The 22,491-nt window shown below is 47.3% G+C and overlaps 1 long non-coding RNA gene across 1 annotated transcript; it reads right to left on the bottom strand.

Moving 5' to 3' along the window:
• Nucleotides 1-17,105: 17,105 nt before the first annotated feature.
• Nucleotides 17,106-18,362, bottom strand: LOC118849716. Its single transcript, XR_005010440.1, has 2 exons — nucleotides 18,155-18,362; nucleotides 17,106-17,452 (listed from the first exon to the last, which is right to left on the bottom strand). It is a non-coding gene; the product is annotated as an uncharacterized LOC118849716 (long non-coding RNA).
• Nucleotides 18,363-22,491: the final 4,129 nt, after the last annotated feature.

Genomic DNA, 22,491 nt, shown 5'->3' with positions numbered 1-22,491 from the left:
CTCAACCCTGTTAGGGCTACATGAGCCCACACTCAGAAGCAAATGTTATCAGAGTTGTAACTAACAATTTTTATGCCGATGACAAACATCATAAAAGACATCGGAGGCAAGCAGCTTGAACTTGGCCCTCAAACCAGAAGTCTTAAACAGAATGTAGTGGAGCAGAGGAGTAGGACCCCAGGACACTATCTTATGGAGCGTATGTGTAAAAGCAACTCTAGGCCAAGGTGGGTGTGTATGTGTTTGGAGCAGCAATGGGGAAAAAACTCAGCTGAGGTGTGGTTGCTAGGGCTAGGAAGCATCTGGTAGCTTACTGGTTTAACTAATTCTTCTTGCTGGCCTCCTGGGACATTGCCTGTCGTCTTGACCTATGTCTTGCCACTGGACTTCTGATGATTGGAGAGAGTGGGGCAGATGACTTTGCAGCTCCTCCCCACTTCAACCCAATTCACAAACAAGTCAGGACATACCATTCTTGATGTCATTGGTCTTCTTCCAGGAGAACAACAATTCTTCTTGCTAAACAGGTGCAAAGTTCAGCTGTTTGTAGTTCCTAAAGGACTGGAAGTGATATGTGTGCTGATACCCCTTAACTTTCAGCACCCAGGACCAAAGGCATTGCAACTCTGAATGTCATAATTATCCAGATGGGGATTTCTGTGGGTGTGTTATATATTTAACTCACATACCCAATTTTCCACGTATATATACATATTGTCCACAGGTTTCTCTAGAGGGGCTTTTGCCTAGAGCTAGTCACCATCCAGACCACCAGTGCTGTAAAAGTACATGGTGATCACAAATTATGAGCCTCCGCCTATATGTCATTTTCTGATGTTGTTGATGGGGACAGGTAAAAAGGTGCCCTTAGAACGTTTTTTTTTTGTTGTATTTGATTTCTTCTTGATTTAGAAACTGGCAACAAAAACAAGCATAATAAGAATTTTTAAAAATATCGCATATCAGACCTTAAACCTGTTGTTGAACAAATTGTTTTAAAAACCAAATTAACTTGAACAAGAAAGGAAGAGTCCCCCTTTGTCCCCCTTTCCCCTTCCGAAATGTTTCCTCCAGACTCTGTTGAGGCTATCGTTATTATTCGGAAGGTTATTTCCATAAGAGCACGGATTTAGAGCTGGGAAGGATTTTAGCGGTAGTCAGCAGGAACTGGACAAGCAACGTGATATTGCAGGAAGTGTCCTAGGCTTGAGGTGCTGGATTCGAATGCCGCCTCTGACACATACTAGCTGCGGAAGACAAGCAATGTCTCTGAACCTCTCCTTATCCGTGAGGTCGATACCGTTAGAGCGCCTGCCTCACCGGTAGCGAAGGTCAGAGGAAACAATGAACGCAAAGCCCTTTAGAAAGTCTACGTAGAGGCATCTAGGTGGTGCGGCAGATAGAGCCAGGGAGTGCTGAGTTCATATCTGGCCTCAGACACTAGCTGCGTCGCCCTGGACAAGTCACTTAACCGCTGCCTGTCTTAGTTTCCTCAACAGTAAAACAGGAGAGCGGCGCCTGCTTTCCAGGGTTGTGATGAGACTCGAATGAGACATTTGTAAAGCACTTGGCACGGTGCCTGGAACGTAGTAGGCATCATACAAACGTCAGTTACTATCTTCATGACCGTCTGAGTGTGAGCGGTGATTATTGCACAGGAACGTGCCCTCGACCCAGACCTCATTTTTCTTCTTAACGTTCACCGACTGCGTGTCCTTGGGCGAGTCATTTACTCTCTCCCAGTCTGTTTCTGCATCTAGGAAAAGGGATGATGATACTTGTAGTCTGTGCCCAACAGGGCAATGGCTCACCTGAAATGCGATAATAAGCGTCTGGCAAGTTGTGGGCGCTTTAAGGGCCGACGGTCCGCTCTGCGCTTTGGCCTGGCCTTCTTCCTGGGCCGTGGCTTTGCAGGTGTTTTCCCTTGTTTCTCTGTAGGCTTCGTATTTGTCATTTCGCACGGAAGACGCTCCCCTCCGCAAGGAAGCTCACATCATGGCCAGGAGACAGAGAACGGTCCCGCGGTGCTTTGTATCTGTGGACACTGGAGTTAGAGATTGTGGTGGTTGTTTTGTTGTTTCAGTCACATCTGACTCATGGTGACCCCACTTGGGGTTTTCTTGGCAGAGATACTGGAGCGGTTTGCCACTTCCTTCTCTAGCTCATTTTACAGAAAAAGAAACTGAGGCAGACTTAAGTGACTTGCCCAGGGTCACACAGCTAGTAAGCATCTGAGGCTGCATTTGAACTCAGGACTTCCTGAATCCAGGCTGGGTACTCTATCCGTTGTGCCACCCAGCTGCTTGGAGTCAGTGACTTGGGGCTCAATCAGTGCATCAGAGGAGATGCTAGTGTGGAACAAGAGCTCAAAGGGAAGGAACCTTCTTCTCAGTAGGGGCAGTAACAGCTAAATTGATAAGCCACTTTAAAGTTGGCAAATCCCTCGCCACAGAGAGAAGAAGGGTGGTAGGCTGGCATCAGAGGGGCCGACCTGGAGGCCCAGCTTTGCAGTGTATTCTGGTTGAGTTTATTTATCAGCTCTGGGTTTGGGTTCCTCATCTCCAAAGTGAGGGATTGGCCTAGGTCGGGGGCTCCAGACCTTTTGGACTGACTGCTCCTATTGTATTTTTTTCTCCATATTGGGAAGGGAGAGGGTCTGATTTTCCCACTGGCCCTTTTGTAGATGTTGTGAATTCCAAAGGGGATGTTGGGAGCTTGAACGACTGTGAGGGGAGAGGAGAAGAGTGTGCTGGGCTGTAAAGGGTGAAGGGTGGCTGTGTTTGTGTTAGAAACTAGCCAGCTTGGAGAGCGGGAGGGTCAATCCGTCTTCCCACCCTCCCACTGGTTGATCACACACCCCATGGAGTCAAGCCGTGGCCCCCTTGAGGTCATGCTATGGTCTCCAGGGACGTTGGACCTATGGAGATGATCAGACTAGATGGCCTCTGGGGTTCTTCCCAGCTAAATCTATAATCCTATTGTAGCTGACTAATTCCCAGCTCTTACTACTTTGACGTTAGGTTCCCAGAAGGTGGCTGACTATTTCTTCTTTCAGGATTCCAGGATTAGTCCTAAAGGGTTAGGTTTTTTTTCCCCTAGTACTATGGCTTTTGAATGTGTACTCCATTGACCGGTCTCCCAGACTCAATTAATTTTGAGAAAGGAGGGATTTACTAAGAACAATTGGCATAAAACATCCTCCCTCCCCTCAAATCTGTGACACTCTCCCAAGGTCCCTGGGAAGAGTCAGCTCATCACGTGTGACCAAAAAGTGGCTCCCTGCCCCTGGTTCCTGTGTGTCCTTTTCACCCTGTGTGGAATCCTGAAGAAGTTCCCCTTTGCTGTCTCTCTCTGCCGCTCTCTGGAGCTCTGTGCCCTTGTAGAGGCCGGAAGCTGCCCTTCCTTGGTGTGTCTCATGGGTCCCCACTTCCCCATGCAGGCTTCACTGCCAGTTCCTTCTGACACTGCCACCAGGCCAACGGGAAGTCCCACTCCTGCCTGCTGAAGCTCCCAGAGTCAGCCTCTGGTGCCTCTTTCCCACCCCGTATTAATTAGCTCCTATTATCCCCACCACAGCTGGTAACGTAGGCACTTCAGGGATGTCATCTCTCCCTTTCACTGATGACTAGTGAATGGTTGCCCAAGGTCATGCAGCTGGCAAATGTTGGAGGTAGGACTGGAACCCAGATCTCCTTGACTCCAGACTTCTGTCCTCCATGGCAGACCGCTGTTCTTTTAATTGTTTGTACTGGCCAGAGCATCCTTTTTAAAAACAGTACAAAAATAGGTGGGACCGGAAGAAACACATGCCTGATACTGAAGGAAAGTATGATGGGGCCTGAAATTCTGGATGAAATGGTTAGACTCGTTTATCTTAAGGAAAATATTACCCTTGGAAGGGTGGCCAAATCAGCACTGACTGTAGGAGAGTGATACCCTGCATAAGAGTGGTGGGAATGGTCCTCAAGCTAAGCTTTCATGAAAACATTCTGAGGGCTTGCTTCCCCAGTGAGAATAATGATTCACAGTGTGGCTGGCCTTGGAATGAGGAAGGAATGCCTTGGGGCCTGGAGCATTTATTAGCCGTTGGCCCAGGACAGTCACTGAGTCTCTCCTGGGCCTCAATTTCCCCATCTGCAAAATGCCATTACTACCTGCAGCACTTGCCTCATAGGGTTGCAGTTAGGCTGAAATGAGACTTTAAAATGTACTGATCACATCATAGGGACCAAGTATGACTTTAGGAGATCAATGATGAAACCTTGTGCCCGTAGCAGATAATGAAGACAAATTCAGTTAAGTGGGAGAGGACATTCCCTACTTCTGTGATTCTGAGGGAGTGCAAGTGTTCAATTTTTACTCCCTATGAATTTTGATGCCATGGGGCAAAGACTCAGTTGCCTTGTCCTAGTTACGGCTTTGTTTTCTCTTTTTTTTTTTTACACAAAACCCCAAAGGTTTCTTTCTGTGCTGGTGATTCTTATTCCATTCTTGCTCAAGGGTTCTTTAACATCGGGAGTTCATGTGTAGCAGTGATTTCACATGTATTGAATGAAGCAGCTCACAGAGGACTTTGTACTTTGGGAAACTGCCCTTGTAGCATGTAGTCTAGGCTTGCAGTATGTGACTGTGTGTATATCCGAGGGAAATGAGTTCTGTCTTCTTCATTCCCAGGAGAGTGAAGACCCCTGTTTGGGGTCCTACTTGTGTATGAGTGGCAGCAGGCTGGTCTAGACTAGCAGCTTGCTGGGGGAGGATGAGAATGGGCTCCAGACTAGCCTTACTATATTTGGAGACTCCTCCCCCTCCCCCACCCATGTCTACAAGTATCTGAGAACTACTAAGTAAGAGAGAGTCACCTTCTGGGGGGAAGATGGAAAGGAGTGTTCTTGTGTTCCTTTTTTCCCTCATCTCAAGATCATTCCCAAAATGATGGTCCCCACTGAAAATTGGGACCATGTTAAATTGCTGTTTGCAGATCGTTTGCATGGAGACCACTGCCTCCAGATTTCCACTTAAAAATGTCCTTACTCAGGATGTTGGTTTGGTTCCATTTGGTCTTAAAGTCATATCGACTGAACAGGAAACCTTGCTCAAACGTTAACAAAAACATTTCTAGGAGCTGAGCTAACCAGCTCAAATGGTTGTCAGTAACTCTCCCTAGCCAGGGCAGTGCTTCTTGCCAGGGCAGGGAAGGAGGGAGATGATCGCTCTGCCATCCCCAAATTTCAAATCTCCCCCCATCTTCCTTCATCACTCCTGCTACAGCCATGCTGTTCAGCTCTCCATCACAGAGCTCTGGAGCCACACGGAGGGTCCGAATTTGATCAGGAAATCTGGCCAAAGATGACAGTAACAATAGTACTTTACATTTATTTATAAAGCACTTTCACATCTATTTAATCATTTAATTCAATTAGCCAAACTTCTATGGAGCCTCTGGAGATAGCTACAAAGACAAAATGAAATGTCCTCAAAGAGCTTCTGTTCTACTGGGGGCTACGGCAAGTAATCAGACAAATTGAAGGAATTTGAGGAAGGGAGAGGCCTAACAATTGAGGGAAATCAGAGAAGGCTTCAGAGAGGGGGCAGCACCTGAATGAACCTTGGAGGAAGAAGAGAAGGAAGGTCACAGCTGGCGGCATGGCAGAGTGGACGTTGTGTGGAATAAAACACGAAAGATAGGTTTGAGCCAAATTGTGAAGGGATAAGAATTTCTATTTTTTTCTATTTTGATCTTTCAAAAATCAATCATCACTGCCTTTTGTCATTTTCTAACACACTAATGGAACAAGAGGCCCTTCTTTGAAACAGAAAAAATGGCACAAAACCAATCGACACAACTAACACATCTCACAGCGTGTACAGTTTTCTGTACCCGTTCCCCCACCTTTCCACAGCAAAGTGAGAAGTCCGTTTCATCATCTGTCCACTTGGACCAAGGCTGGCCATTGCCCTTTGGTTCAGCCGCCTTTTCGCGCTGTTTCAATCCACAATATTGTGGTCATTATTTCCTTCCCTCTTCATCCGCTCATACAGATCCTCCTACATTCCCTGAATTCCTCACTTTCTCTCTTCCGTATGAGGGGATCCTATTCCACGATCTTCCGGTACCTCAGTTTGTTTCATTGTTCCTAATCTATAGGAACGCATTTTGTTTCCAGGTTTTTTGCTTTGTTTTTGCTCTTACAGAAATTGCTGCTCTATGTATCAGGGACCTTTCTGAAAGTCTTTGACATTTTAGCAAACCCAGTTGTGGTATTTTGAGCAGGTTACTGACATTCCTGGTATCATTCCAAATTGATTTCTAGGACTATCTGCTTGATTCTTACACCATCCCTTCCAGGGAGGCAAGGCAGACATTATCATCTTCATTTTACAGAGGAGAAAACTGAGGTTCACAGGATTTAGCCTCTCCAGTTAGCAGAAGAATTGGAATGAAAAGCTGGGTCTTTGGATACTTCATACATACCACCTCTAGGAGAAACCAGAACAAAGAGGTTGGTGCCCATGGGGCAGACTTGCGAACCTCACCTCTTTCTGAAAGCAGCCTTTAATCTCACACACCCCCTTGCTCTGACCAGATCCCCAAATTACTTCTTCAGTTATAAAGGATGGCCACCATTAGAATAAATAATTGTGCTTGGACTTGAACTTCCGCCTGGTTCAAGGAGAGATTGTCTGGAAGCCAGCCACCCATGACATGGGCCATCTTCATCCATCCATCCATTCATTCATTCATTCATTCATCATCCTGGGAGCTTCTGGAGAAAGGAAGTTCATGGGAATCTAAGGGGGAGTCCCCAAGGGGAGAGGGGAGTCCACATGGTGTAGAGAGTTCTTTAATTACAGACAAGGCTAGGGGCAAGCAGCACATACCAAAGGGGGCCCTTGAACATGGCTGCACCAATCCCTTTACTTTCTGCATATAGACTAGTTTCCTTCCTAAATTTCTCTCCAGGTTGAGTTGTTCATTTTGGCTGGAACTTAGGGCTATTGAAGAAGAGTAAAGTGAAAATTGGATCATAGGATCATAGATTCTGAAATAGAGGGACCTTTAAGGTCATCCAGATCCCTTACTTCGCATTGAGGAAAATGAGGCCTGGCAAGGTGAATTTTTCCAAACTCACACAGGTGATAAGCGGCAAAGCCAGGATTTGAATCCAAATCTGGCATTCTTTCTCCCATACTACTTACTAGAAAAATAAATTATAGTCACATAGGTGAATGACAGAAGAGATTTTGTTTAATTCTGCAGGTAATAGGGGAGAGGAACAAGTCTTTGCCTAAGACAATGATCTTAACAGCTGAGACAATGAAAAGTGAAGGAAGGGAGAAACTGGAAGCAGGAAGAGCCATGAGAAGCTTATTATTATAGATAAGAGGGTGTGAGGGCCAGAACTATGAGAGTGAGTGAGCTAAGGGACGGAGTCTTTCGAGAGATGTCATGGAGGCAGAATGGACAGGCCTTGGCAACTGACTCGATCTGAGAGGGGTGGAGGGAACCAGTGGCAGAGAGGGGGAAGAGTCAAGAACGATTCTAAGAATAGAACTGCATTATTGGTAAGGCTCGTTTCAGTTCTAAACATCAGATTCTGTGAAATCTCATCAGCCAAAAGCAACAAGAAGCCTGGAGATTGGCATGTACCCCAATAACAGCTCACATCTGGAAAACAAAATCGAACCCATGGCAGAATTATTCCCACTTTCTGCTGAATTATGGGGGATTTTTACAGAGTATTTGTCAATCATGGGAGAGGAGCTCCGATCCTGGGAGGCTAAACCCAGGCTCCGCACCAGCTGGCTGTGTGCTCTCAGTCCCTTTCCTCTCAGGGCCCATGTTTCATGGGCACGCTTTTCTGTCAGAGGTGTGCTTTGGCCCCGAAATGATCTCCAAGGTTCTTGCCAACTCTGACAGCCCATCATTTGCAAAGGTGAACCTCTTACAGTGCATTGAACACCATATAGGGAAATAAAACAGCAACATCAGAAGGGAAAGTCGGCTCTCCTGGAGGTCAGAGGGGGCTAGAAGCACTCTCTCCCGTCTCTTCCTCCCTTTTTAAGAAGAGCTAATACTAACTTCACTGCAGAATTCCTAGAAAAACCAGGAAACTGCGGTAAAGAGTTGGTGCTGGGGCAAAGGAAACCAGAATTTCATTCATTTCACTGTTGGACAAATTCAAGCTATCTCTACTCTAAATGCTAATTAAATTAAATAAAGCTCATTAACGCTTGTCTGACTTGGAAAGCACCAGAGCTGTAAGAACAAGATCTGGGTTCAAGTCCTGTCCTGTTGGCCCTGGGATCCAGAGCAAGTCACTTGTTAATCCAACCTGTCCATCCAGCAAGCATTTTTATTAACGACCTTCTGGGTACCAAACACCCTGCTGAGAGCTGAGGGAAAAAAGCCCCCCACCCCCCCAAAAAAGAGAAAACCAGACTCTGGACACAAGGAGATTATTATCTGACTGACAGGGAGGATACAGTTTTATTAACAGAGGAACTCCCAGGTAAGGAAACACCTTCTACCAATGTCGGTTGGCACCTTCAGCTTAGAGCATTAGAGTTGCCTAGGTAACTGAGAGGTTGGTCATGTGACTTGCCAATATCACACAGCTAGTAAGTATCAGAAGCAGCATTTGAACCCACGTCCTAAAAGCCAGATCCATTATATTACATCATGCTACCTCTCTGGATATTGACAAGTGGAAATGGATGAGTAAATACAAGATAATTCGAAGAGGGAACAAGCACTAAGCGTTTGGGTGGTTTGGGGATGGGGACCAAGGAAAGCTTCCCTAGGAGGGGGTGCCCACGCTGAGCCTTGGCACGTATTTGGAAAGCTTGGGGAACAGCGAGGAAATGGGGCGAAGGCAGCTAAAGAAGAGATGACAACTGCGAGACTGATGGGGAGGAGAAGAAAGGGGGAAAGGGACGTGGGACAGATGGGTTGGAGCCCTGGACAGTGAGGTCACTACTCACCGTCCCATGAAAATCCTGAGTTCGAAGCAAGCCTACTCAGCTGTCCTCTCTTAACAGAATGACTTCAAAGCTGCTAGATAGAAAAAGGAGTAAAAAACCAAAAAGGAGATTAGGGTTTTCCCCCCCTAGGAATTTATTATTAATTTTCAGGGGACAAAATTTCCCAAGAGTTTAGGCTCTGAAAGCGGAAGAGGAAATTATCCTGTTTACTCTCTCTCTCTCTCTCTCTCTCTCTTTTTTAAAGTATTGCTACTTTTTGGAAGTGGAGGGGAAAGGGTTAATGCTTGGCTTCAGGAGGAATACTTATAATTATTAATAAAATAATAATAAGGAATAATCTGTAGAGTGCTTTAAAGTTAACGAAACACTTTAAACGTTGACAAAACTTGCGACAGGTGGTTTATCTTTGGGACCTCAAAACAAACCTCTGGGGTGAGTACTATAGTCCTTTCAGCCCCCCAAGTCTCAGTTTCCCCTTCTGAATAATTGGAATGATAGTGTCAGCCACCTCACAGAGTGTTTGAGAGGATCTATTAAGATCAGGTATATAAAGTGCTCATTGATGCCTTATAGTAATGTGAATTACAATTATTTCCATTTTACAGATCAGAATCGTAGATTTAAATCTTGAAGGTCAGTTCAAGCCCCCTTCCCCCACCACCTGCTTTTTTTCAATTAACAAGCGTTTATTTCCTCTCTCTCCCACCTCCCCACATCCCCGCTGGAAAGAAAAAAAGAAAAAGGAAATACAAACCCCTTGTGACAAGTATTTATAACCAAGCAAGACAAATCCTCACGTTGGCCGCATCCAAAAAGTGTCTATCTCCTGTTTATTGGGTCCATCCCCTCTCTCTCTCAGGTGGTAGGTGGCATTCTGTATCCTCAGTTCTCTGGAATCACGGTTGGGCATCGCATGGATCCCAGTTCTTTGCCTTACAGCATTGTTGTTATTGGATAAGTTGTTCCCCTGGTTCTGCTCCCTTCACCCCACATGCACATTCCTCTGAAACTTCCCCTTCAATCATTTCTTATGGTTTTCCATTACATTCACATGCCATAATTCATTCCACCATTCCCCAAATGATAGACACCCCCTTAGTTTCAATTCTTTGCCACCACAAAGAGACCTGTTATAAATATTTTTGCACATATGTGTCCTTTTCCTCTTTGGAAAAATTCTTGCATTTTATGGATGTGAAAATTGAGTCTCAGGCAGGAAAATGACATGCCCGACCTCAACTTGTAGGCAGAATTTGAACCCAAGACTTCCTGATTCCAAGTCAATCACTCTATCACAGCCTCATGAGGCCTGACAGCATTCAATGATTCACTCTGAAGACTGAAGTGATTCTGAGTTTGGTGTTAGGACAGTCAGGAAATTTGGGGCATAAAATAGCACCTGTAAGCCTGGCTACACGGGCGCCTTCTGGGGAATAACACTCTAATTGACTTTACCCTTCTCTCTCACAGAGGTTTCCTTCCCCTTTGAGGCTTTGAGACACAGCAGCCCGTGAGTGCCAATCACCACTGAAAACAGTGGGAATGTGGTATCTTTGGCTCTCTCCGTGTGCCCTCCTGATTTTAAACAAGCATCTCTGCAGGAGCCTCCACATTTCAGTTAGACGATAAAACATTTAGGAAGCGTGTTTCCCACATTCCCTGACCCTGCAGCCAGGGTCTGTTCAGAGTGTCCACAAACAATGGGAGGCCCATATTTGTCCTGCTGCCTTCAGGAATAAACTGTCTTTTGGAGGAAGAAAAAAAAAACCACCTCTCATGTCCAATTAAACTAAACAAACACCCTAAATAAATTCAGACTGGCCAGGCAGGATTTTTGGCTTCCCTTTATTTATTTATTTTTTGGCCTACCTTAGCAGTCTCATTCTGCTTGACTTGTGACTCATTCTAATCTAACTTACTTCTCTAGATTTCTCTCTGTAGTGAGGGGAGGGAATGGTCTCAAGGTTTTATTTTACTGGGTATTCTATCTATGTGATTAATCCACTTCCCCAGTGGAGAGATCATGGATTTGGAGTCAGAGTTGGTTCAAATCCTGGCATTGACTCTTTCTAACTGTGTGATCATAAGCAAGTTACTGAATCTCTCTGGCCCCCATCTTCTTTCCCTGTGACACGAAAGACTGGACTTTGAAGTCCCTTCCAATCTATGTTCCTATGAGGGTCTAGCTTTGGTTTTTATAACAAGCAGCAGTGGGCTGAGGGTCAATGTGATGGGGCACCCCTAAACATGCTGGCTGAGTGAGCCTAGGAAGTCACTTAGCTTCTGGGTGACCTCAGCAACTCTGTGAGACTATGAATTTTCCACCGGAGTTTCCCCTGCTGGGAGTTTCCAACAGGAAGAAATCACATATCTGAACTACAGGACCTCCTTTCACTCCTCCCTTTCTACACCAAAGAGAAAGAAGCATGCTCCCAAAATAAGATTAGAAATTTAAAGCTGTTGGGACCTTCGATGCCCACCCTGAGAAGGTCACACAGGTAATAAATGAAGGGACAGGATTCGAACCCACATTCTTTCCTGGGGACATATGAGTCTCATTTACATTTGATCTCCATTGACCAAGATACAATTTGAGTCAAGTTGGTTTTTTTTTATCTCTGATGGCCCCACGATGTTACCATTTAGTTTGGGTAGAAGCCCCCCATCCTTGGAAAATCCATATGGAAGAACAAAAGGTCAAGAATCTCAAGGTTAATAGCGGAAAAACTGGCCAGCAAGGGAGTCTATTATTACCAGACTGTTGTACACAAGCCATAACTACTTTTTAAAAATGGTACCAGTTAAGAAATAGAGAGAGGTTAATCAGTGAAACAGATTAAGTGTACAACACATAGGAGAAAGGAAACATAGTGTTATGTTCAATAAACCTAAAGTCTTCCATTACTTGGTTAAGGACTCACTGTTTGACAAAGTCTGTTGGGAAAACCGGAAATCAGGGTAGCAGAAATTGGATGTAGCCCAACATCTCACATCACATATCAAGATAAGCTCCAAATAGATGTAACTTAGATATAAAAGGTGCCATCCTATGCAAATTAGAGGAACAAGGAAGAAACTATCAGATCTACGGATAGGGAAGAGTTCATGACTAAATGAGTGATAGAGAGATTCACAGATAATAAGATGGACAATTTTGTTTAGATGAAATTGGAATGTGTTTGCACAAAGAAATTCAATGCAGTTGAATTTAGAAAGGAAATAAGGAATTTGGGGGATCTTTGCGGTAAATTTCTCTCATAAATGTCTCATATCTAAGATATATAAGGAATTAATTGAAATTTATAAGACTAAGAGCCATTCCCCAATAGATAAATGGTCAAAGGATAGGAATAGGCAGTTTTCCAAAGAAGAAGTCTACACTACCAATAATAACCACATGAAAAAATGTGCCAGATCACTAATACGTTTTTTTGTTGTTAAGTTGTTTTTCAGTCGTGTCTGAGTCTTTGTGACCCCACTGGGGGTTTTCTTGGCAGAGAGCCTGGAGTGGTTTGCCATTTTCTTCTCCAGATCATTTTACAGATGAGGAAGCTGAGGTAAAGAGGGTGAAGTGACTTTCCTAGGGTCACACAGCTAGTAAGTGTCTGCGGCTGGATTTGAACTCAGGAAGAGGAGTCTTGCTGACTCCAGGCCTGGCATTCTATCCACTCTGCCACCTAGTTGCCCCTCACTAATACATACAGAAATGCAAATAGTAGCAACATTGTAATTCCACCTTACAACCATCAGATTGCCAAAGATGACAATATAAGAAGAATGTTTGAGAGGTTTCAGGAAAACAGGTGAATTAGCCTTGTGTTGGTGGAGCTATGAATTGATTCTGCCATTCTGGAAAGCAATTTGGGACTATTCTCCCCAGTTACTAAATCTGTGCATCCCCTTAACCCCAGCAATAGCACGACTATGCTATTGTGACCAAGGAATGAGGACTTGAACCCAGAAGTACAAAGACATTTCTAGCACTCCTTTTCATAGCAATCAAAAAGTTGGAAACTCATGTCTTGGGAAACATTTAAACTATACATATGATTGTGCTATAACCAATATGGGAAAACGTGTTTGAACTGATGCAGAGTAAAGTGACAAACTAGTTGAGTTAACACAATGACATTTTGGAGAAAAACAACTTTGAAAGACTTTAGAACTCTGATTAATGCAATGATAAACAAATGTCCAGAGGACTGAAGATGAATCTCCACACAGCAGCCACCTCCTGTCCAAGCGGTAAAGGGTTTGCAGTCCAGCATGGGACGTGAATTTTTGGACATGGCCAATATGGGAATTTGCTTTGAAGGACTATGCTTGTTTGTCATTGGAGTTGTTTTATATTGTTCCTCAGTGAGGAGAGGAGGCAGGGGGCAGGGAAAAGGAGAGAATGATAAATAATAAGTAACTGATTTTCTTACTTTACTGCCCTCTCTCCCCAACCATCCTCTTTAATCTCGTGTGCCAGCTTGGATTCAGAGGTCCTGGATTCAATTCCTTTCTCTGCTCCATCCCTCCTGGATGACCACTGGCAAAGCATATAGTTTTCAGCCTCAGTTTTCTCATCTGCGAAATAAAAGGTGGCTGGACTAGATGCTTTGTAAGCCCCCTTTCAGCTCCACGGTCTAATATCCTACGCACATTAGTGAGTCACATTCCCTTTTTGGGTCTTAGTTCCCTTATCCGTAAAACGAAAGACGCTTTCACCTCTAGATTTCATTATCTTTAATTCCTGACTGTGTGACTAACTTGCTTTGTGAATTTGGGGAAGCTGCTCTCTGTTTTCATCTTTGTAAAAGGAGGGGCCTGGATGATTTCGAATGTCCCTTCTGGCTCTGAATCTAGATCACAGATTACGAATCCCTGATTCTAGAGGGTTAGAGCGCATGGGTGGAAATGCTGTCCTAGAAACACGTCTGGGAAGATGCCTGTGTATTGGCCAATCTAATTCACCACCAGACACGTACTGGGTGTCATCGATGTAGTAATGTCATCATTATAGTCGGCAGTAGATTTACTTCATATGTGTTTTAAATCTGCTCATTTTGACTATGTTAAATATAGCACAATCCCCTTCAAGCCTTCTAGCTTGGCACTCTGAGTAGATGCTCATTTGGGGTGTTCGTCTGGAGCCTTAAACTACTTCTGGTCTTTAAGCAGGGGGTGTTGTTGGGCATGTTGTGGAGGGGATACTCTGTCAGATACAGGGGGTCCTTTGGGGGCTTCCTATGTCCCTATTTACTCTTTGATTCTGTCACTGTACTTTGAAAAAATATACGCATACACATAAATATATTTCTAGCATACACAAATGTATATATTTGTTTGTGTGTGTATCTGTGTGTGTACATAAGAATGTGGGGATTTGGTTCCTTCCCCTCTACATATTTGATCATAAAAAGCAAACAGTAGATAATGGAGATAATGAGGTGTTACTGTGTTAATAAAGTGTTAACACTCAATGATCTCTTTATGAAATGTGAACATCTTTCTCTGACAGTAGAATTAAAGGGAGTAACCTCATTGAATGAGCAAAAAATGGACTTACCTTTGCCAAGCTTTAAATAGCTAACTAATTCAGGACTTTGGGTGAGTGCAGCAGGTCAGGAGCTGCCTGTGGAGAATACTCTTACAGAGTTGGGGGGAGGAGAGGATTTATCTCTTCTCCCTCCCCTCCCTCATGGCCATAGAGTTTTGAAAGGGAGCCTGTCTGTAGGAGATACTGTATCTAACCAGATACTTCAGGCAGAAATGGATGAGAAAAGGCAATCATTGGAGGGCAGTAGTCTCCAAACTCCTGGCAGAGAAAGGTGGCTATGCATTCAAGAGAGCTAATTCTGTTATTGGAAAGTTGTGCTTTGTAGAACAGCAGACCCCGGGGGCCCAGCTGAGCAACCCAGCCAGCTAAGGTGCTGCTCCCAGGATGGGGTTCCATGAAGATCCAGGCAAAGAGAAAGGACATTGAGGCCCTACAACAGAACAGTTGTGATTTGCCTACATGCCTGTCTCACTACCATTCCACAGCAAGTGCGCTCCTTCTCTTCCCATGTGTATTAGCGAGAGAGCGAAAGTTTGTGAGGGGATTGTTTTGCAGTCCTTATTCTGACTACGGCATCTTAGTAAATGCCTTCACTTTGACCTAATTGTGTCTACCGGCTGACTGTTAAGGGAAAGCACAGTAGTGGGGGCTGTATTTTTAGTAGTGAAAATCTACAGGGGATGACTCCTTCGAAACCAAGGTAGCAGCCACCCTCTGAAGAGCTAACCCCAGATTTTGAGTGCAAGTTGAGGGAGAAACTCAGAGCCACGTATATATTTATGTATGCATATATATCATAGAAATACACACATGTGGCTATATAATTCATACATATTCATACATGTGGCATATCTGTGCACGTGTGTATATAGACACATTTGTTGGCCTAGATTCAGGTACTACTTTGGGCACATACTAGTGTTTTAACTATGAACAATTTACTTGGCTTCTCAGTATCCCTAGGCATCTCTTTGGAGACAATAAGTTACAGGTGAATTGCCCAGTTGGATTGGTGAAGAGAGTTTCCACACCTAGAGTTTTCCATACCAGAGAATTCAGAATCTGCTTATATCTGATCATGTTACCCTCCACTCCCACCCCACTCCACTTAATAACTCTAGTTTTATTATTTTAAACGACACTGCTCCCTTTAGGGTCAACTGCAAACTTCCTGAATGGTATTTTACAAGCAGGCTCCCACCCATTTTTCTAGCATTTTCCTAGGTTACCCTTCATGCTCTCAGTGTCCAGCCTCGATGGCCTTTCTAATCTCTCTCAGAGGCTGACAACTCCCCTGTGGGTTCAGATTTTGTTTTCATGATTATACAAATAAACATTCTGGACCTATTTATAGTACCCATGTTGTCTTCCTCATTAGAATCAGCTTCTTAAAGTCAGGATTGTTTTATCTTTATATCTCCAGACCCTAGGATGTGCACATAGTAGGTGTTTAATCAGCAATTATCGGATTAGATTGAATTGGAATGGGAAGATAGCATTTTCTAGGGTGATTTTTTTCCCTTGTGTTTGAAATTTGGAACAGGAGAAATGACAACTTTTCCAATGTCATTTTATGTCTGAGTTTTGGGGGTTTTTTACCCAAAATGTAGGGGCTTGGAGATTTTGTTGTTGTTTAGTTCATTACTATGTCATTTTCTTAGGTTCCCTCCCTCCCCCTTGCATTGCAGGGTGCCACTTTAAGGTTACTATGGTGTGCAAACGTAGCCACTATTTCCGAAACAGACAATTTAAAAATGGAAACACATTGTGGTTTTCTTGAGTGACCTCAATTTCTGAATGTGGACCCCGCATGTTGCATCAGCAAGTGGGACCCTATTATATCGTGTTCTTTCTCCTGAAATATTGATTTTTTTTTTATAGTATGCTCTCTCTCTCTCTCTCTCACACACACACACACACACACACACACACACACACAGAGGAAAATCAATATTCCAGTGCACCTACAAAGCATCGACATATAAGCAAAGCTGGGTCCAGCTCTCTGGCCCAACCTAGTGGGTACACACATACACACACACACACACACACACACACACACACACACACAGAGGAAAATCAATATTCCAGTGCACCTACAAAGCATCGACATATAAGCAAAGCTGGGTCCAGCTCTCTGGCCCAACCTAGTGGGTACACACACACACACACACACACACACACACACACACGGCAGCACCCCCCCTTTCAGCCCAGAGTAAGTAGAAAAGACAAAGATGTGGAGGTTGCTAAGAGAAGGGAGGATGGGAGGAAAGATCTTTAAATGACAAAACAGTTGAAAAAAGAAACACTTTCTCATTTCAAAGGACCCAGAAAGGGGGAGAAAGAAAGAGTAAATTGAGAAGGGTGGGGAAAATTTGACAGGTAAGTGTATTTTCTGTTATCAGTCCCCAAACTGGGAAATGATCAAGTGGATACTTTGGCATGGCTGTCCTAGGCTTAGATGTTCATTAAATCATTTCAAAAATTGACTTATTTTATGTAAGACGACCATCACCCTTCTTGCAGACCAGTTGTTCAGGCTGGTGGACATTACAGTAATCCAGGACACCTCAACTCAATATTTAAGAATCTGCTTTGTCTTTACTTTGGATTCTTCTCCCCCCTGGGGTGGGGGGTGGAACATTCCTTGCCAGATGCCCATTCATCCACCACCCGTCCTTCTGGATGTGTGTAGGGCCACACACCCAGGTGTCCTTGGCATCCATTTCTTTCCATTCTAGGGGATTCTTGTTTAATTCTGCACTTTCATTGATGGGAACCCAGATCCCTCCGTGACAGCCTCCATTCAGACGGAGGGATGGCCCTGGGGCTGGCCTGGGAGCTCTGTCACTGGCAGCAAGGTTGGGGGGCCGGCCCAGCCAGGTAGTGGCATTCTGGTCATTTCTAACCGGTCCTTCAGGCCTTTGGGGGAAGATGCACAAGGAAAGACTTTTAATTGGAGTGTGCCCGAGGGCACACTCCCTTTCTAAATCTGTACCAGATGCTCCATTCCACTGCCTTCCTTCCTCACTCTCCAAGTGGCAACTCCATGGTCACTCTTGGAGAGAAGGCCAAGGATCTCAGTTCAAGGGTCGAGAAAGTGGGCATCTGGGGACCCCCGAGTCCTGCCTACCCCCCTCACCCCAGGTCTCCGTAGGGTCCTGGGCGGTAACCAAACTTCGCAGGGACTCCGTTTTCTCATATGGAAAGCGAAGGTGCTGGCGCAGGTGGTCACTTAGCGCCCTCCACCTCCCCATCTACATCACCCTCGGGAAGTCCTTGGTCCTCGTCCAGAAGGAAGGACGGAGAGCCCGCGATTCCCTCAGCAGCTTGCAGAGTACAGGACTGAGATCCTGGCTGCCACCAGGCTCCAGGTGGGAAAGGGAGAAGGGGAGAAGTCAACCCCCTGGGCAGACCTGGCCTTCCTGCACCGCGGTCAGGAGAGCCCACGGGGCCGGGGATCCCCTGTAGGGCTCCTCCTCTCCCCTTCTTCTCCCCACTCCTTTTCCCCCTCTAACCCTAAGTGGGTTTCTCCTCTTCCTCCTCCTCCCCCATCCTTGTTTCTCCCCCACTCCTCCTCCTTCCCTCCTCCTCTTCCGCCTCCTCAGGGGAACTGGAAGGAACCTTGAAAACGATCTTGTCCAACTTCCTCCTTTCAGAGCTGAGGAAACTGGGTCCCAGGAGAGCTGTGCACCTCACTTCACTTCACACTGGTAGCATGTGGCCGAGCAAGAATCCAAGCTCATCTAGCCCCACTTTCTCATTTCACAGGGGAGGAAACGGAGGCTCATATAGGCGCTCTTCTGCCGGCTCTTTCTGCAAGGCATTGTGCTGGCCACTGCAGATAGAAAGAAGACCAACCCTGCCCACAACACAGCGTGTGCCTGGCGGTGCACTGCACACAGTAGGTGCTTGGCACAGCGCAGCCGCACTGCACACAGTAGGTGCCAGGTACAGTGCGCTGCACACAGCAGGCTCTAGGATTGCATGCAGCATGGAGAGGTATACTAGGCAGGGGCATGCTGGTTGTCATTCCTAGAGCTCGATCCAGCCCAACTTCTCCAGGATTTCTAAGGCCTCTACCGTGGGGAAGGCGCAGGGATTTCCACTGGAGAGGGAAAGCAGCCCCTGCCCTCAAGGGGCTTGCAGTCTCTCGGAGCACACGCAGGTGCCCCCCCGCCCACGTAGCAAGGGGTGGGGTGGAGGATAAGGGGAGGGGAGGGGGTGGGGCAGGGGCGGGGCTTCGCGGTGCTCACCTCCCCTTGCCGGGCAGGGCGCTCCTCCTCCCCCTCCCCGTTCCTCCTCCTCCCTCCTCCGCTCCTCTCCCCCTCTTCCCCTTTCCCCCTCTTTCCTCCTCCTCTCCTCCTCCTTCCTTCTCCTCCCCCCCTCCTCTCCCTCCCTTTTCCTCCTCTCCCTCCCCCTCCCGCTCCCTACGTGGCTGCGGCTCATTTGCATACGGCAGTTCATTTGCATCCGGCCCGGGCTCTCGGCTCCCCGGGGCGCGGGCCCCGCGCGGCACGTGACTCCTGCCCGGGAAGGGGGCGGGGCCTCGGGGGGCGGGGCCCCGCTGACTTGACACGAGCCGCGGTGCGAGCTCCCTTTGGCGCGGAGGAGCTAGAGCAGCCGTGACCTCCGACCCCGCCCGCCGGCAGCCAATAAGAGCGCAGGTCGTCTCCAAACCCAAAATTTCCACGTCGGCAAAAGTCAAGATGGAAGGGAGCGGAGCGGAGCCGAGGGGAGAGCCGGGGGTGGGGGCCCCCCGCGGCGGACCTGTTGCACGGGCTCGCGTGGGCGCTGCAGCTGCCCGGGCCCCCGGGGGGTAGGGAGGAGGGCCGGGGTGGGGGGCTGCGGGCGCGGGGCGCTGCCTGCCCGCCTCCCGGGAGGGAGCGGGGCTCGGGAAGGGGGGCAGAACCCCGATTCCCCGGGGCTGGGGTGGAGGCGTATGGGGTGCACGGCTGGGCCGGCGGGGGAGGGGGCCCGAGAGCCGGAGAGGCCAGCCCCTCTCTCCCACTGCTTGCAGCCCAACTGTAGGACTTTCTCACTGCACCCCACCCCGCCCCCGGCCTTTCTCGCTCCTGGAGCTTGGAGCTGCTGCAGCCCCCTCTCCTCCTCCTCTCCGGACTCTGCGGATACAAAGTTGCCAGAAGTTGGGTGGAAGCGGGCAGCCCCACAGAAAGTGCACAGCGGCGCTTCGGAGCTCGCTGGGGGTGGGGTGGGATGGAAGGGGAGAGCTGATTCGGGGCGGGGGGGGGAGAGTCCAGGACGGGGCATTTGCAGGCTTTGAAAACTTAGGCATTCATTTGTTAAACTCCTCGGCGCAAAGGGCCGTCTCCTTTGGCCCCGGCTTCGGCCGGCCGCAGCTGACACTTTCCATAATTAACCACCGGCTTGGGGACGGTCCGGTCCTCCCTCCAGAAGGCTTCCAACGCCGCGTTCCTCCTCCCCGGCTTAGCCGAGGGGCCGGCCCAGAAGAACCCTCCCGGAGGAGCCGTCCCTGAAGGCCATTCTTTGAGCCGTCGGAGGCAAAGTTCTGTGACGCTCAGACTCTGATTAGCAAAGAAGTCAGTGCACTACAGAACTTTGTCTCCGGAGGCTGCGCTCCGCCCCGGCCCCCGAAGGGTTAATGCAGCTGGTCCCGCCAGCTCAGGTGGACGCGTGGCTGCAGGGGGCCCGACGGGTGGGGGCGGGGGGCCTGCGGATCCGGAGCCGGGCGTCGAGGACCGGGATCGCCCGAGGAGCCCACCTGGCCAGCTGCCCCCGAGCGCAACCACTCCGATGGGAACAAAAACTCTCCATATGGGCCCTCTACACTCCTCCTCTGGGGGCCTCCCGCCTGGGCAGGGTTTCGGAGCAAAAAATAGCCCATCTGGGCTGGCTCAAGGTTATTTTAAAGAGGGCACCCAGAGCTAGCGGGGCGAGCCGAAGGCTTCTTAATGAAGATCACCCCGGCTAGACCGGCAGCTTGCAGGAAAAGAGCCTTTTCAGCAAAATCCCCCGGTAAAGCTCACTTTGTGTAAGCTGGATGAAATAGACATCTTTGGGGAGACCTGCCTGCTTCTGAATTAGCCAAGTCCACTTTCCTAGATCTTGCTAACGAAGTGGAACAGATTTGGTTCATCTTTAAACCTCCTCTAAAATGTATTTGTTTAGACATCTCAGTTGGGTGATGCTAAAATTTGTTCTGGGTCCCTTCCCCACCCCGTTCCACCTGAGTAGGCTGCCACATGGTAGGAAGAAAGAAAGCACATAGGCAGAAAAATGGATTCTCTCACTTCTAATAGAATAACGTGCTGAATCCTTAAACAGGGATTAAGCCTCCGGTCTGCCAACTAGTGAAATTTGTGCCTAGATCGGTACCTTTCCAAGTTGGTGCCTACCTTTTGGGACTTGGCCTTGAGACCTAGGGCATAGATACGGTGCCACTGGTCACTTAAGTGAAGCCGTTAGTCAAGGAAAGAAGCCTTGACGTGGCCCACCTTGGCCCATCGGCTGTCAAGGGAGTCCTGGGTTTAAACATTCGAAGCTGAGATCCTGGGAAGGTCATTTAAAGGGCTCTGGGCTTCCCTTTCCTCATCTGTAGAAAGGGGTTTCATGCCAAAGTTTCACAGGGTTTTTGTGAGAACTCCTAGGAAGTGCTTTGTTGGCCATTGTTAAAAATGGGTCCCAGTGGGACCAGAGGTGGGGGTGGGTGCTTGACTGTAAGGAACCAGCTGAGGGCAGGTAAGTCCTGATGGTTCAGAATTGTTCCCAAGTACTAGGGAGGATGGTAAGAGGCTTCTGTGGAGACTGCCCTGGACAAGGGATGCAGTGGGTAGATGTGTTCTTGTCAGGAGCCTCACCCCCTTTCTCTCCTCTCACTTTCCCAGCACAGGAATTTGCCTCAAATTTTCTTTCAACCTCGGGTCAAATGTTGAAAGGGGAAGGAAGGCTGGATTGTTTTAAACCTTGTAGAGAATTAAAGAAATAAAACAAGCTGTGATTCTTAACCTGATTTAGGAGCAATTCCAGGGGGCTTCCTGCCTTCCTTGCAGCCCCCTTGGGTGATACTCTAGGGCATCCCTAGTTTTCAGACTTCTCCATTCTCCCCCTCCCCATCCCCCCCCCCCAAAGCCCTATTTAAGGTCATTTAGGTAAGAAGAAAAGCCATATGGTACGGTTTGGTATGGTGGGGGGTGGGCAAAGTGCCTGCGTTCAGTGGGATGCTCTCAGTGGCTTGTTGAGGGTCCTTACCTTGTTTCCGCATGTGTGATCATTAATTAAAAGGATAAACATGGCAGCTCCATGGTTTATTCCTGCGCTGATGTGACTGCACAGGACCGTGGTATTGGACAGTAGGTTGGATACGTTGATGGGTGCCTGCTTTATGGAGGCCGTAGGATGTAGCAGAAGAGGCTCTGGAGTCAAGAGGCCCTGGTTTCAAATCCTGTCTCCTTCCCTCTGATCTTGGGTGAGTTTGACCTCAGTTTCCTCTTCTGTAAAATGAGGGGATCAGATGTGTTGGGTCCCTACAGGTGACCAGGTAGAATCGATCTCCAGCCACAAGCTACTTCCGTGTCTCAAACCCCCTCACACCTTCATTTTTATTACCTGAGTTGTACCCAAAAAAGCAAGGACTTTTTTTTCCTCCTAAGAATTAATATACCTTTGAACTTCCCTTCAAAGACTGGGAATTTCTATTTTTAGATGCCGAGGTTGGGTAACTTGGTGAATTCTTAAGGGTCTTCTTTTTCAAACAAAGATTAAAAAGTGTCCTGATTTGTGGGAGAGGGAGGCCTGCCAGATGGGCCCTTGGAAGGGCCTCATTTTCCTCATCAACAGAGTGAGCCTCTTCTGCAATTATTGATCTTTGTGATGGGGGATGGGGTGAAGGAATCTATCTCTGACCCAGACCGGCCCTCCCCCATTCCCAGAATTTGCTTCATCCCAGCCTCCTCTTAGAATCGCCACTTTCCTTCAAAACT

Source organism: Trichosurus vulpecula, chromosome 5 (assembly GCF_011100635.1).
Source record: "Trichosurus vulpecula isolate mTriVul1 chromosome 5, mTriVul1.pri, whole genome shotgun sequence".
Lineage (NCBI taxonomy): Eukaryota > Metazoa > Chordata > Mammalia > Diprotodontia > Phalangeridae > Trichosurus > Trichosurus vulpecula.
The sequence above is the reverse complement of the archived record's forward strand: the minus strand, read 5'-3'. Positions and strand labels throughout refer to the sequence as shown.